General features: G+C 42.6%; 2 protein-coding genes across 3 annotated transcripts in view; one reads left to right on the top strand and one right to left on the bottom strand.

Moving 5' to 3' along the window:
• Positions 1-13,956, bottom strand: part of ADGRA3 (adhesion G protein-coupled receptor A3) — a 102,881-nt gene that overhangs the window by 81,083 nt on the left and 7,842 nt on the right. The gene's annotated exons all lie outside the window — the stretch shown is intronic.
• The window catches only part of LOC143975373 (cytosolic beta-glucosidase-like), a 182,262-nt gene continuing 178,357 nt past the window's right edge, over positions 10,052-13,956 (top strand). The window contains exon 1 of one of the 2 annotated variants that reach the window (XM_077477710.1): positions 10,052-10,163. The gene's annotated coding sequence lies outside the window, so the exon portion shown is untranslated. Of the gene's footprint in view, positions 10,164-10,770; positions 10,879-13,956 lie in introns of those variants that run through there. The other variant, XM_077477706.1, reaches the window with a different exon arrangement.

The raw sequence follows: 13,956 nt of genomic DNA, 5'->3' as shown, positions 1-13,956 counted from the left end.
TGAATTTTGATCCATGTATGGCCGGCTAAAAGTGGTTCTAAAGTCAGAAGGTTTTTTTTAGTGGTAATGCATTCTTTGCTTTAAGATAAAAAAAAAAAAAACGTCAGTGTGCAGCCCCCTTACTACTTACGTGAACCCCATCTCGAACCAGCGATGATGCAGAGAGTGTTTGTCCAGGACTCTCCCTTCTTATTGGCTGAGACAGCAGTGGGGCGCCATTGGCTCCCGCTGCTGTCAAAGTCAGTGAGCCAATGAGTAGAAAGAGGGGACAAGCCAAACTGTGGCTCTGCGTCTGAATGGACACAGAGCTGCAGCTCAGCTCAGATGGCCCTATAGCAAGCTGGCTGCTGTGGGGGCACTCAACAGAAGGGACAGGCCGAGAGCACCAGCGGGGGTCCCGAGAATGGAGGATCCGGGCTGCTTTGTGCAAAACCACTCACAGACAGATAAGTATAACATGTTTGTTATTTTTAACTAAAACAAAAAATGAGACTTTGTTATCACGTTAAGTCTGCAAGAGCTGGTGACTTCACATCCAAGATGGCAGCAAAAATTTCAGAGCTTTGATGTCCACATAAAAGGACACCATTAGGTATTCTTATAGGGGGATTTTTGCTGTAATGAATGGTCTGGCTAACGCCATGTAGCTTAGCTGTGTAAATCTGAGGGAGGTAAGTGTGAGGTGTGGTTGCCTTCAAATGCTTCTTAGAGCTCCTTTTAATCCATCTACTATCTTCTATACTGGACTGCCCAGATATTGGACTGCAAATCTATTGCTCTGAATATGTTACTACTGATGGTTTACCAGAGCAGATACACATCTTTAATTTCATGTATTCCTTTATCAACAAAAAGTGTATAGAACCTTTCCATACAACATACATTCTCACTGAACACCCCGTAGATTCAATTTCCATACACAGCGGAAGGTTATACAGCCATATAAAACACCATATAGGCTAAATATCTCTCTGAAACGGAACTGCTTTTGTCCTACTTATGCAAAGAGAGCAACTAACCCGACTGCTATCCATTGTCTCTTTAAAAGGTAAAGGAAACCTGATACAAAGGCAGGAGCGGGGTACTAAAGAGCCAATGACTAATAGCTACGCATGAGCAGAGCTGGATTATAGCTTACAAATGTAAATATATGAGGAACAAAGGTAGCCGAGAGACAGGCTCATGCCATTATACCGCGCTATTTGTATTGTGTTCAAGTTGAATTCCGACCACATTTTTTTCTTTTTAGGATAGAAAGGGTATAGGTTGGATACTCTGGATGTTAGTGTTGTCTGCGGAGTAGGGTTGCCACCTCATCCCTTACAAACACAAACACATATGAATTGCACAGGTTCTGAGGCTAATTTAATGCAGATAAGGAAACAAGTGAGTTCAATTACCACCTTAATCAGCCACAGAACCTGTGTAATTAATATGTGTTCAGGTTTAAAGGGATGAGGTGGCAACCATACTGCGGAGATGTTGGGGATATTTCTTACTGATTTCTACCCTGGTGACCACACAAGTCATGAGAAATCTACCTAGGTACATTAACAAAGGATCTAAGGTGGATCGAAATTTGGCCAGTTCAGCAGGGATCTATCTACTGACTTCAGTACAATGACATAGCTCCCAACTGTCCCTGATTTTTAGGGACTGTCCCTGATTTGGAACAATGTCCCTCTTTCCACCTCATTTGTCCCTCATTTTGATCTGATCTATATAGATGTATATAAAAGGCACTTTTTATCTTTCAAGAAGTGTTTCCCAGTGCTAAACCTTTCATCCAAATTCTAAATTGCTGCATTTGTGAATTTAAAAGCCATCATAAAGGAATAGTAGTGGTTAAAAAAAAAAAAAAAAAAAAAGCCCCTGTGAATTTAATTAAAGGGATTGTAAAGTGATTTTTGTTTTTGTTTTAAATAACAAACATGTACTTACCTCCACTGTGCAGCTTGTTTTGCACAGAGTGGCCCCGAACCTGGTCTTCTGGGGTCCCCCGGCGGCTGTCTCTGCTTCCTCCCGCAGGTGCTTCTCACGTTCATGCAAGCTCCCTCGCATGGTGAGAAGCACCTGCGGGCGCGCTCCCGTGATACAGCCGGCGGCTATAGCAGCTCGCTGTATCACACGGCCCCGCCCCCCAGCGCTCTGCGTCAGTGGATGTGATTGACAGCAGCGCAAGCCAATGGCTGCGCTGCTTTCCATCCATCCACTCCAGCCAATCAGCGGCCAGGCTGAACAGTGGAAAGGACGGCGGGGGCGAGCGTGGGATTTTCGAGGGGTGAGGTAAGTAAAATGGGGGGGGGGGGGGGGGTGGGGGGCTGGGAGCGCAGGCACTGTCAGATGTTTTTTCACCTTAATGCATAGAATGCATTAAGGTGAAAAAACATTTACCTTTACAACCCCTTTAACCTTTTTTTTTGGGTCAATTATCATTTAAAAGGGGGTGTGGCAGGGGGCGTGTCCTATGCTTACATACGTTTGCTAGTAGGTGTCCCTCATTCCCATCTCAAAATGTTTGGAGGTATGCAATCAGCCTGTTGGGGGTTTTTTTTCACGCTTTAGCCTCCAGCAGTGATCATTGTATTCTGAGGGTGGGGAAACCTCCCGCTGTCAAGATACGATAGTGCAGCAAGAGGGATTTCTCTGACTGTGTTGATAGGGGAATCAAGCAATTTTCATTCTTCAACCCAAGGATGAAGGAAAGAAAACTGCATGATCTATGGCTTGCTTAACCCATCTCCCAAATCAAAACGCTACACCATGACATGTCACATCAACTATCACTATTAGCTAGAATACATGTAATCACATCATGAACAGCAAGCATTTACAATGCAGTTGGAAAGCTTTGAGCAGTTTGGCTCAGGTCTGGGAATACATAAGTGGTTGTAAAGGCAGAAGTATTTTTTTACCTTAAAGCCGTGATAAACCGTTTTTTTTTTTTAAACCCTGTAAGACAATGACATAATGTGCTAGTATGCATTGCATGCGCATGCAAGTCAGGGACTGCAGCACGGAGAACTGAAGGGACGGCACGTTATTCTGTCCCTTCAGAGCGCATGCACCAGTGATGTCCCTAGCTGCATGCAGTGTGAATATCTCCTAAACCATGCAGGTTTAAGAGATACTCACTGTACCTACAGATAAGCTTTATTATAGGCTTTCCTGTTGCGTGGCGTTTTTTTTACCTTAATGCAGAGATCGCATTAAAGGGTTAGTTCACCTTTAGGTTCGGTTCCCACTCCTGCAATACGATTAATATCCAATTTTCAGTGTGATTATGTAGTAGAACTTGGATGTGGATTGAATATTCTATGGGGCCAAAATCCCACTGGAATTGCATCAAAGTAGTACAGGAACCTTTTCCAAGGTTGCATTGATGGAAACGGTTGAGTTGCATTGATGAGAATGGGCACTACTGAAAACAATGCGATTTCCAGTCATGCAAATGTGTGCAACTGCAGTCACATTTGAAATCGCACTATTAATTCACCAAAAACCTGCCTATGCAGATAAGGGGAGTCTGCAGATAAAAAAACAAATTGCAGCTTTGACTAAAGATGAATAATGGCCCTTTAAGGGTATTTACCTACGTCAAGAAGCCTGACTGGAAAACTCCAATGATGTTGCTAAGAGAGGCCTAGCCATTAATGCTCACCTTCACTATCACAGGACTGAACTCAGAGCTTTCTCTCCCCCTATGCAGTAGCTTTGAGCTCAGTCTTGTGATAGTGAAGGTTAGCAGTAATGGCTTGGCCTCTCTTAGCAACATTCTAGAAGTATTCCAGTCAGGCTTCCTAAAGTACGTAAAAGGCCTACACCTACAGCAACGTCATTATTCAACTTTGGTCAAAGCTGCCCCGTTTGTTTTGATCTACAGATGTCCCATATCTGAACAGACAGTGCTTAAGTAAAGGTGAACTAACCCTTGAATGTTGTTTATCATGCTTTCATATAACATGACTTACGTTTCTAAAGCAATTTAAACTCTAAACTTCATTACTGTGCTTGCTTAAATTGAGCCTAACAATTTAATAATGTATTCCTATAAAGCACGTGTGCCTTTCATCTCTGACTACCATAAATGTTGGAGGGGAGGGACACAAACACTTAAGTTCAATTATGAGATCTTAAACAAAGTGTTCCAACCAGTCACTCATAATGAAGTAAACAAGGATAAAAGTAAAGATATAATGATATGATGGCTAGGCATGACTGAACGGGGCCTGTGCTCCAACAATATGGAGTCCCTATACACAGCCTGCCCAACGTCACTGTGATTGGACTGCCACACAAAGAGCTCCCTTGTTCCTCATCATATGGAATTATAGAAGTCATTTACTTACAATGTAGTAAACAAGGATAGAAGTAAAGATATAATGATATCATGGCAAGGCATGGCTGAACGGGGCCAGTGCTCCAACAAGATGGCATCCCAATACACAGCCCCCCAACGTCATTGTGACTGGACTGCCACACAAAGAGCTCCCTTGTTTTTCATCATCATAATGAATTATAGAAGTCATTCATCAGACATGTCATACATTAGAAATTAAAATATGAGAACGAGTGTGTGCATGCCTTGTTTAGGCTGGGGGGCATTAAAGCAGCCAGGTAATAGTCTGTGGCAAACCTTTACACGACGGCTACAGCTAAACCTAAAGAATCGCCACAAAGCCGCAAAGCCTTTGATGTGGTTTCTAAAATGTTTCAACTTTTCACATTCCTGGGAGCCTTGAGCGTGAAAGATGACACATAAAAACCTGAGGTTTGTTACAGCGATGGGGACGTAGAGCTCAACAGTTTTGGTCTAATATGGCAAAATATATCAGGTATGGGATGACACAACCCTACAAACTGTCTGCCTTGTGTCTAGTATCATCATCATCAGCTGATTGAAATACGTAATACACAATGTGCATGTAGACATAGCCGGAGAAATATGGCCAGAGCAAGGTATATTCTATGTGTATAGATTACTGAAACATTATGCAAAAGTAGCTGATGGCAACTGCTAAGGATCTATAGTGCAGCAAATACATAACATAAGTTAAAGTGATTGTAAACATGAAATATGAACAAAACATATCCCTCTATAGTGTGTACTTGTCTCAATTCAGAGCACTAAAGCCTGGTACACACTAACCCACAAAAAAAAAAAAAAAAAAAAAAAATGACAGCTCCTCTTGGAGCTGTTGTACTAACCATCTGACATTAGTACAGTGATTTCTCCCACTGAGCGGTTGTGCTCTGATAGGGGGATGGCCCTCCTGCCAGAAAACTCTGATCCGCACATTCTGCCATTGGTGGAGAGCACTGACAGGGTATCGGTTGGCTGCTGGTTTTCCAGCATGCTCGTCCCGTCGGACCAAATGTTGGCTGTTTTTTTTTTTGGACCAGGCAAATGTCTCCCAAAATGCAGCCCATGTGTACCCAGCTTAAGTGTCACTTTTGTCTGTTGCTTTGTTCCTCTACTATTTGCATGAATCACTTCTAACAAGTTTTCCTGACACCAAGAGAAAAATGGTGACGGGGAGGGAGCTCCAGCTAATTTGACAGCTCTGTTCCTGCGTACTGTGTGGAGGGGGTGTTTGTCCCTTCCTTCCAATCAGCTGTCAGCACTCACTTCTCTTTGCTCTGCAGAGTAACTATAGCTCTCCCCCCTTTTTATGAACTCTCATACAAGCTCTAAAATACAGCACTTTGAACCGATGTAGAGAAGAGAGGGCTGCAGATAGACATACAACTTATGTTGGAGGATTAGGAGGACTTGTTTCATCTCTGTGCATCACCTGAGGCCAGCCACATTGCTGGGTATATGTAAGGGTTTACAAAAGAGAAGAGAAAGGGAGTGCAACCACTCTAGTGTAGGAAGTTCCAATAAGGTTTAATAAATAAAAGTTAAAATAGAATACTCATGAAAGTGTAAAACCCATATTATATATATATATATATATATATATATATATATATATATATATATATACATATACACACACACACACACACACACATATACACACAGTATCTCACAGAAGTGAGTACACCCCTCACATTTTTGTAAATATTTTATTATATCTTTTCATGTGACAACACTGAAGAAATTACACTTTGCTCCAATGTAAAGTAGTGAGTGTACATTTGCTGCCCCCTCAAAATAACTCACCACACATCCATTAATGTCTACCACTGGCAACAAACGTAAGTACACCCCTAAGTGAAAATGTCCAAATTGGGCCCAATTAGCTATCCCCCCCCCAGTGTCATGTGACTCATTAGTGTTACAAGGTTTCAGGGGTGAATGGGGAGCAGGTGTGTTAAATTTGGTGTTATCGCTCTCGCTCTCTCATACTGGTCACTGGAAGCTCACCATGGCACCTCATGGCAAAGAACTCTCCGAGGATCTGAAAAAAACTATTGTTGCTCTACATAAAGATGGCCTAGGCTATAAGAAGATTGCTAAGACCCTGAACCTGAGCTGAAGCACAGTGGCCAGGACCATACAGTGGTTTAACAAGACAGGTTCCACTCAGAACAGGCCTCACCATGGTCAAGCAAAGAAGTTGAGTGCATGTGCTCACCGTCATATCCAGAGGATGTCTTTGGGAAATAGACATATGAGTGCTGCCAGCATTGCTGCAGAGGTTAGTGATCAGACCATACGCTGCATCAAATTGGCCTGCATGGCTGCAAGCCTCTTCTGAAGATGATGCACAAGAAAGCCTACAAACAGTTTTCTGAAGACAAGCAGACTAAGGACATGGAGTACTGGAACCACGTCCTGTGGTCTGATGAGACCAAGGTAAACTTATTTGGTTCAGATGGTGTCAAGTGTGTGTGGCGGCAACCAGGTGAGGAGTACAAAGACTGAACCATCTGTGTCTTGTCTACAGTGTAGGATTGTGGTGGGAGTGTCATGGTTTGGGGCTGCATGGGTGCTGCCGGCACTGGGGAGCTACAGTCTATGGAGGGAACCATGAATGCCAACATGTACTGTGACAGACCGAAGCGGAGCATGATGCCCTCCCTTCAGAGACTGGGCTGCAGGGCAGTACTACAACATGATAACTATCCCAATCACACCTCCAAGATGACCAATGCCATGCTAAAGAAACTGAAGGTAAAGGACTGGCCTAGCATGTCTCCAGACCTAAACACTATTGAGCATCTGTGGGGCATCCTCAAATGGAAGGTGGATGAGCGCAAGGTCTCTCACATCCACCAGCTCTGTGATGTCGTCATGGGGGAGTGAAAGAGGACTCCAGTGGCAACCTGTGAAGCTCTGGTGAACTACATGCCCAAGAGAGTTAAGGCAGTGCTGGAAAATAATGATGGCCACACAAAATATTGACACTTTAGGCGCAATTTGGACATTTTCATTTAGGGGTATACTTACTTTTGTTGCCAGCGGTTTAGACATTAATGGCTGTGTTGAGTTATTTTGAGGGGATAGAAGACACTGTTATACAAGCTGCACATTCAATATTTTACTTTGTAGCAAAGTGTCATTTCTTCAGTGTTGTCACTGAAAGGATATAATAACATATTTACAAAAATGTGAGGGGTGTACTCACTTTTGTGAGATACTGTGTGTGTGTGTGTGTATATATATATATATATATATATATATATATGGGAGTCCACAGGAGAGGGTGAGCCTGTGGTGGAGGCACAGTCCTAAAAGGGTGCAGCTGGATGAATGATGAGTTGTTGCAGGCACAAAGTCCAGATCTCTGTGCTGCCGACTGTTAATAGGGAAATGGCTCTGACAGCCCAGCAATCGTGTGTAATTCCGCGGATTCCTCGTTCCCGATGCCAATGGATGATGATGTCCACCTGAAGTCCAGGGTCACAGGATGTGTTTCAAGGGACCTTCCTCTTCCTCAGCCACTACAGTTTACAACCACTGGCTATACACGAATCGTAATTTGGCTGGTGCAGCAGGGACCAAATTTCAATCTATGTATGGGCAGGCTGGTTGTATCTGCCAATCAACTTCTGTTAAATCAGCCTGTTGTAAAATTTTCACATGATCATCGGCTGGCCAAATGTTAAAGTGGTTGTAAACCCTTACAGACCACTTTGACCTACAGGTAAGCCTAGATTAAGGCTTACCTGTAGGTCCAAGCAATATCTCCTAAACCTATATGGTTTAGGAGATATTTGCCCGAAAACGGGCACCGCTGTCTACGGCATTTCCAAGAATGAAGCTGCCGCGCGTGTTGACTCCCGTGCGTATGCGCGGGAGTGACGTCATTGCGGCTTCGCCGAATGACAGCGGCGGAGCTGCGAGACCCCACCAACAAGATGGATGCGGCGGACTACAGGGGAAAGCGGCGACTTCGCTGGCTCCTGTGTCAGGTAAGTGACACATAATGGGCTACTATGCGATGCATAGTAGTCCATTATGCTTTGCCTTTGCAGGGAATGAAAGAGGTAAACTCATCAGGGTTTACTTCCTCTTTAATCCATGTATGGCTGGCTTTGGACCTCTAATGTCACCTTTGCACTCATTTGAAGCCAAATACACAGGTGGGGGAAGAGATGGTTCATATTTTATTTTTTATTGTAATGTGTATTTAGCGGTTTGCCCGAGTTCCACTTTAAGTTGCGTGAAAAAAATCTGGTACATTGCATATGATTGCTAAAAAAATTACTTTTGCTCCTTTTTCGTCTAATAAATATGCTAACACTTGTTGATCCTGACAGAAATCCAGTGCTATCCTGTGCAGTTCAGTTATTAGAAGTGCCCAGAGAAGAAGAGGAGGTGTTCTGTAGTCCTAAAATAATTCCTGTCCTAAGATGACAACCCTACTCCTCTATAAATACAGTAGAGAGCACGGTTTCCCTAGGATAGGAAGCGTATTGGGTTGATGTCAGCCAGGCGACTCTAGTGATCCCGCTGCAATTTCCAGCAATGTCTGTCCTTATGGAATCACTCCTTCATAGTCTAAGGCAGAAAGATGTTGCTCTAATCGCTAATGAATGAAATTTAGCTGCATTCGGCAGAATGATTTAGCTGCCTCAGGTGGTGAAGGAGCAATTCCATAGGGACCGACAGGCAGCGTCTTAGTTATTTTGATGGTGCCAATTTTGTAGCTAGTGGCAGATTCACCAATGTGACATCAGCCTTACTGGAAGGATTAGCAGGTCAAAAAAAAAAAAAAAGGTAATAATGTTTGAAAACAATAGAAAAAAGAAAATAAGGCAGTCATCGCAGCAAAGGACTGGTATGCCAAGCTGTAATGCATTACATGTATTCTTGGGTTTAAAAACACGTTAAAAAGGAGAATCTGGTTCGTTTATGTAGTCCAGAAATGCCTAAAGTAACATTAAACCTTCCAGTGTTTTCAAATAAATACATTCTTAATTCAATAATTCATCTCCCAATCCATAATTTTCCTGAAATGTAGCCACAATACACTTATAATACATGCAACACACAGCCGCTGGCCCCAGGTCCACAGAGCCGCTTCCCTGAACTTCCTGATAGTGGATTGCATACCCGGAGTGCTGGGCATGTACATTGCACAAGGCAGAGCACAGGCTGCAGCCGATGCAAATTACTCACAGGAAAAGGGGGGAAGGGAATGGCTTGCCACCATAGTAATTTGCTTCTATGGATGTAAGGAGAGTTGAGTACAGTGACAGAAAAGGGCAAGCATGAAAAAGTAGCACCACGAGACCCTGTAAAGGGAGGGCACCACCTAAAGACAGGAACCAGGGAAGAAGGGTTTTGCAGATATCCAATACCAGGCAACCATAGGATGAAAACAAAAAGCACACTTCAAACATGGCAAGTGTTATACTGTTACTAAACCCAGGACCCAGCATTCACTATATCTGGTCTCCCACATTACACAGAACATGGAAATGCAATTATTTTAGTAAATATAAACTGCTATATAACTTTTCTCATCAGCAGTATATAGCAGTCTTGTGACTTCTATCGTGTCTGGTTAAAGCTTGTCACATCCCCAAGAAAAAAACAACAACACCTCTCTAGCAATACACACCAAACTGAGCATGTGCAGTGTGACTAAAAGGCTCTGCTCTATCAGGAGATGGATTGGGGGCTGTGGAAGAAGGGGAGGATCAGAGAAGACAGGATCAAACTACCATTTTAACCAATGCAGAGGATTAACCCCTTAGGTTCCACAGTGAGTATAACAAGCATGCTTTACTGCATATACATATTGATTTTACTGTTGTTGGTTTAGTAACACCTTAAGGTCTGCAGCACTATATAAGTATTTCCTTTCTGGGTTTAGTATAACTTTAGCCACTTATCTGGGGCCCCAAGAATCAACATTCTGTGGGAGCCTGGCTATTGCTTTGTCATCCTTTTTAGTAAGCAAAAAATATGTTTAATAGAACCTCACTAAAATATTTTAGCAAAATCTGGAATCCCCAGAAATCTATGGAGGGAGCACATGTGGGATCCCTACTAGTAGATCGCACACCTCAACACCAAATCTACAATAGAAGAGGACCAACTTTGACAGCAGCACAACCAGATGTAGCAATAAGGCCGGTCCTTAGTATAACCCACAACTAACTGAAGTGTATGTTAGGCAAAAAACTGAAATTTCAACATTTCACACCACCTTGGCAGGTAACACTGGCAGCAGAGCAAAGGCCTGCTGTGATAAGCTTGACATTCAGCGCAGTAAGCAGGGTGAAGGTCACTTGGCAAGAACAAATGCACATAGTAACTGTTAAAGGTAATATGACAATTCAGCATACAGTATAACCACACCTTAAAGAATCACAATCCTTCCACCACACATGTACCCACATAGGACCATACCACCTATAGAGCCACAGAGGACAGCAACCTGAGATCCATCAGCTGCTGTGAGGGAGGAGGCACAGGTAGGACATAGGGTAGTTCTATCATATAGTTGGGACATAGTATCCAAACTTCCAGGGACATTGCTGCTTGCTTTTTAGAACTTTATGGCCAGGACAAGCAGCATTGCATACAATATCCATTCAGATGAATCAAACGTCGGCTGCAGAATAAGTCAAAACCAACTTTATCTACTTCTCCAATAAGCAAAGAGACACCAAACTTAGAACAGTGAGCAAGGATTACTTGCCCTTACAAGCAATATGATGGATACTCACTCTGGGGCTGTGTATTGCGGTGTATAGGCCACTACACTGGCAGAGCAGGGCATTAAAGCCGCTATGTGAGGCAGAGTCTGGAGGGGTGGCCAGGAAATCTGGAGTTGGTTCAACTATTAAATTTTTCATGAAAAGAGGAACTTACCCTTTAATTTGTTCTAGTTGAATTTTTACCTACAGTTAAGCTTATAATAACCACATAGAGACGGCCTGCATGTATTGTACTGCGGAAGAGCGGCCGCTGTAGGAAAAGTGGCGTACCCATAAGTTGCTGCCTACTTCTGAGTTTAGGGCATACATGTGTGCCCCCTAAATGGCTCCCACTGTGACTGCAGGGACATGCGGATCGGCTATGTTGACATTTAGGCCGGGTTCACACTGATGCAAATTGGATGTAGGCTTCCCCACAATAAATTTGCATGACAGGAGACTGACCGGCTCTCAATGGAGCTGGTTCACACATCTCCAGGACGGACGCTGCACGCTGGAAAAGGGTCCTGTGCATCTTTGACTCTGTTTCATGTCTGAATACAGGCAAAGATTTGCACCTGAAAACGGTGAACAGACACACACTGGACCCCAGGTACGAACCTGCGGCCGCATCACTGTGAACCCAGCCATAACACGGAGCCCTGTACGGGGAAGGATCTCTGTGTTTCTCATCCCTGCAAAGCTGGAGTGACAAATGTAGAGATGAACTAGTAAAAGCAGCAAGGTATAGGAAAGGAAAATGGGACTTTAAATGAGGCATGACTTTGTAATTAGTAAAATTATGTATGAAAGTCTGAGAATTGTTTTGAATAGATTTAATTTGTTTTGGTGTCATAATCCCCTAGGGGTAGTCCAAGATATTTGTAAACATAATAAAATAGATATATAGATAATAAATCATATTTAATATATTCATATGAAGAATATTAACATGATAATTGTAATAGTAAATTTCATGCAAACAATCATAATTAACCTTCAGCCCGGAAGATTTTACCCCCTTCCTGACCAGAGCACTTTTTGCAATTCGGCACTGCGTCGCTTTAACTGACAATTGCGCAGTCATACGACGTTGCACCAAAACAAAATTGACACCCTTTCCCCTCCCCACAAATAGAGCTGTCTTTTGATGGCATTTGATCACATTGTGGTTTTTATTTTTTTGCGCTAAAAACGACTTTTTGCTATAATAAATATCTCCCAAAAATATATGAAAAAAATTGAATTTTTCCTCAGTTTAGGCTGATATGTATTCTTTTGGTAAAAAAAAAAATTACAATAAGCGTATAATGATTGGTTTGCGTAAAAGTTATAGCGTCTACAAAATAGGGGATAGTTTTATGGCATTTTTGTTATTTTTTTATTTTTATTTTTTTTAAGTAATGGTGGCAATCTGCAATTTTTATCAAGACGGTGACGTTATGGCGGATACATAGGAATATTTTGACACTATTTTCGGACCATTGTCATTTATAAAGCGATTAGTACTATAAAAATGCACTGATTACTGTGTAAATGATACTGGCAGGGAAGGGGTTAAACACTGGGGAGCGCTCAAGGGTTTAAGTGTGTCCTAGGGAGTGTTTCTAACTGGAGGGGGGGTGGGCTACCACTGACATGACAGTGATCACTGCTCCTGATGACAGGGAGCAGTAGATCCCTTTCATGTCACTAGGCAGAATGGGGAAATGCCTTGTTTGCATAGGCTGCTAGACATCTCCCCGTTCTACGGCTCTGTCACACAATCGGCAGGACACCGGGAGACATTAAGTCTGCCGGACCCATGGGCACGATGTACGCAGTGGGTGCATGCGCCCGCTAGCCCTGCCAATTAATGGGCACGTACAGGTACACTCATTTGCCCAATGCCGCCATTATGCTGACGTATATTGGTGGGCAGCAGTTGGCAAGTGGTTAATACAATAGATGCAATTAGATGTATAGATAAAATTACAGATCATAGGTGAAAAAAAAGAAAAATCACATAATAAGTATATAAGCAGTAGATGATGATGATATTGAAATTCATGAGATAAACTTGTATAGGCACCCTTAGTTGTATACCCAACGCGTTTCATGGCTGACTGCCAATCATCAGGGGTAAGATGCATAGGTATACTAGAAAATCAAATAAATAAATGACTATTAATATACAAAGCCCTCAATTGAAAAGGGAATGTCAAATACACCTCCTTTCCTAAAGATACTTACGGAAAAGTCCACAAGTAGGACCCAGCTCCAGTAGAGGAATGGCATGGTGATCTGGAAGTGTTTGTCCCAACCGGGGATTGAGGCAGAGTAACATCCACCCCCTGAAAGGAATTGGAGAAAGGGCCAGGAGGAACAGCAGCCAGGGAACAAACCAAACAGTCACATATCCAAAAGGTATCGTGTGTGCATGTTTGACCCAAATCTATGAAAAAGCATGAATGGAAACAAACTAAATAAACTAAAAATGTATGACACTGGTCAAACATGTAGATGTTTAAATGAGAGATAGTATGTGTGTGAAGAACGTGTGTACCAATTGGTCCCATATGTGGGACCACAGTGTATGTGTGATAAAATGTGTATGGAGATTATGAAAGTAAATAGCACACCTAAAAGTGGTGTGCAGGTAGGCAGAAAATGTGTATAGGGATTTTTAAAGAAATGACCCACCCATGATGGTGTGTGAGTGAACAATTTAAAAGGGGAGTATATATATATATATATAGAGATAGATAGATAGATAGATAGATAGATAGATAGATAGATAGATGTGTGTGTGTGTGAGAGAAAGTGAATAAACCTACCGTCTCCTATGTGATATGAGTGTGATCCCTTCCTTGA

This window comes from Lithobates pipiens, unplaced genomic scaffold (assembly GCF_037356315.1).
Source record: "Lithobates pipiens isolate NorthernLeopardFrog02 unplaced genomic scaffold, aLitPip1_a1.2 Scaffold_13, whole genome shotgun sequence".
Lineage (NCBI taxonomy): Eukaryota > Metazoa > Chordata > Amphibia > Anura > Ranidae > Lithobates > Lithobates pipiens.
The sequence above is the reverse complement of the archived record's forward strand: the minus strand, read 5'-3'. Positions and strand labels throughout refer to the sequence as shown.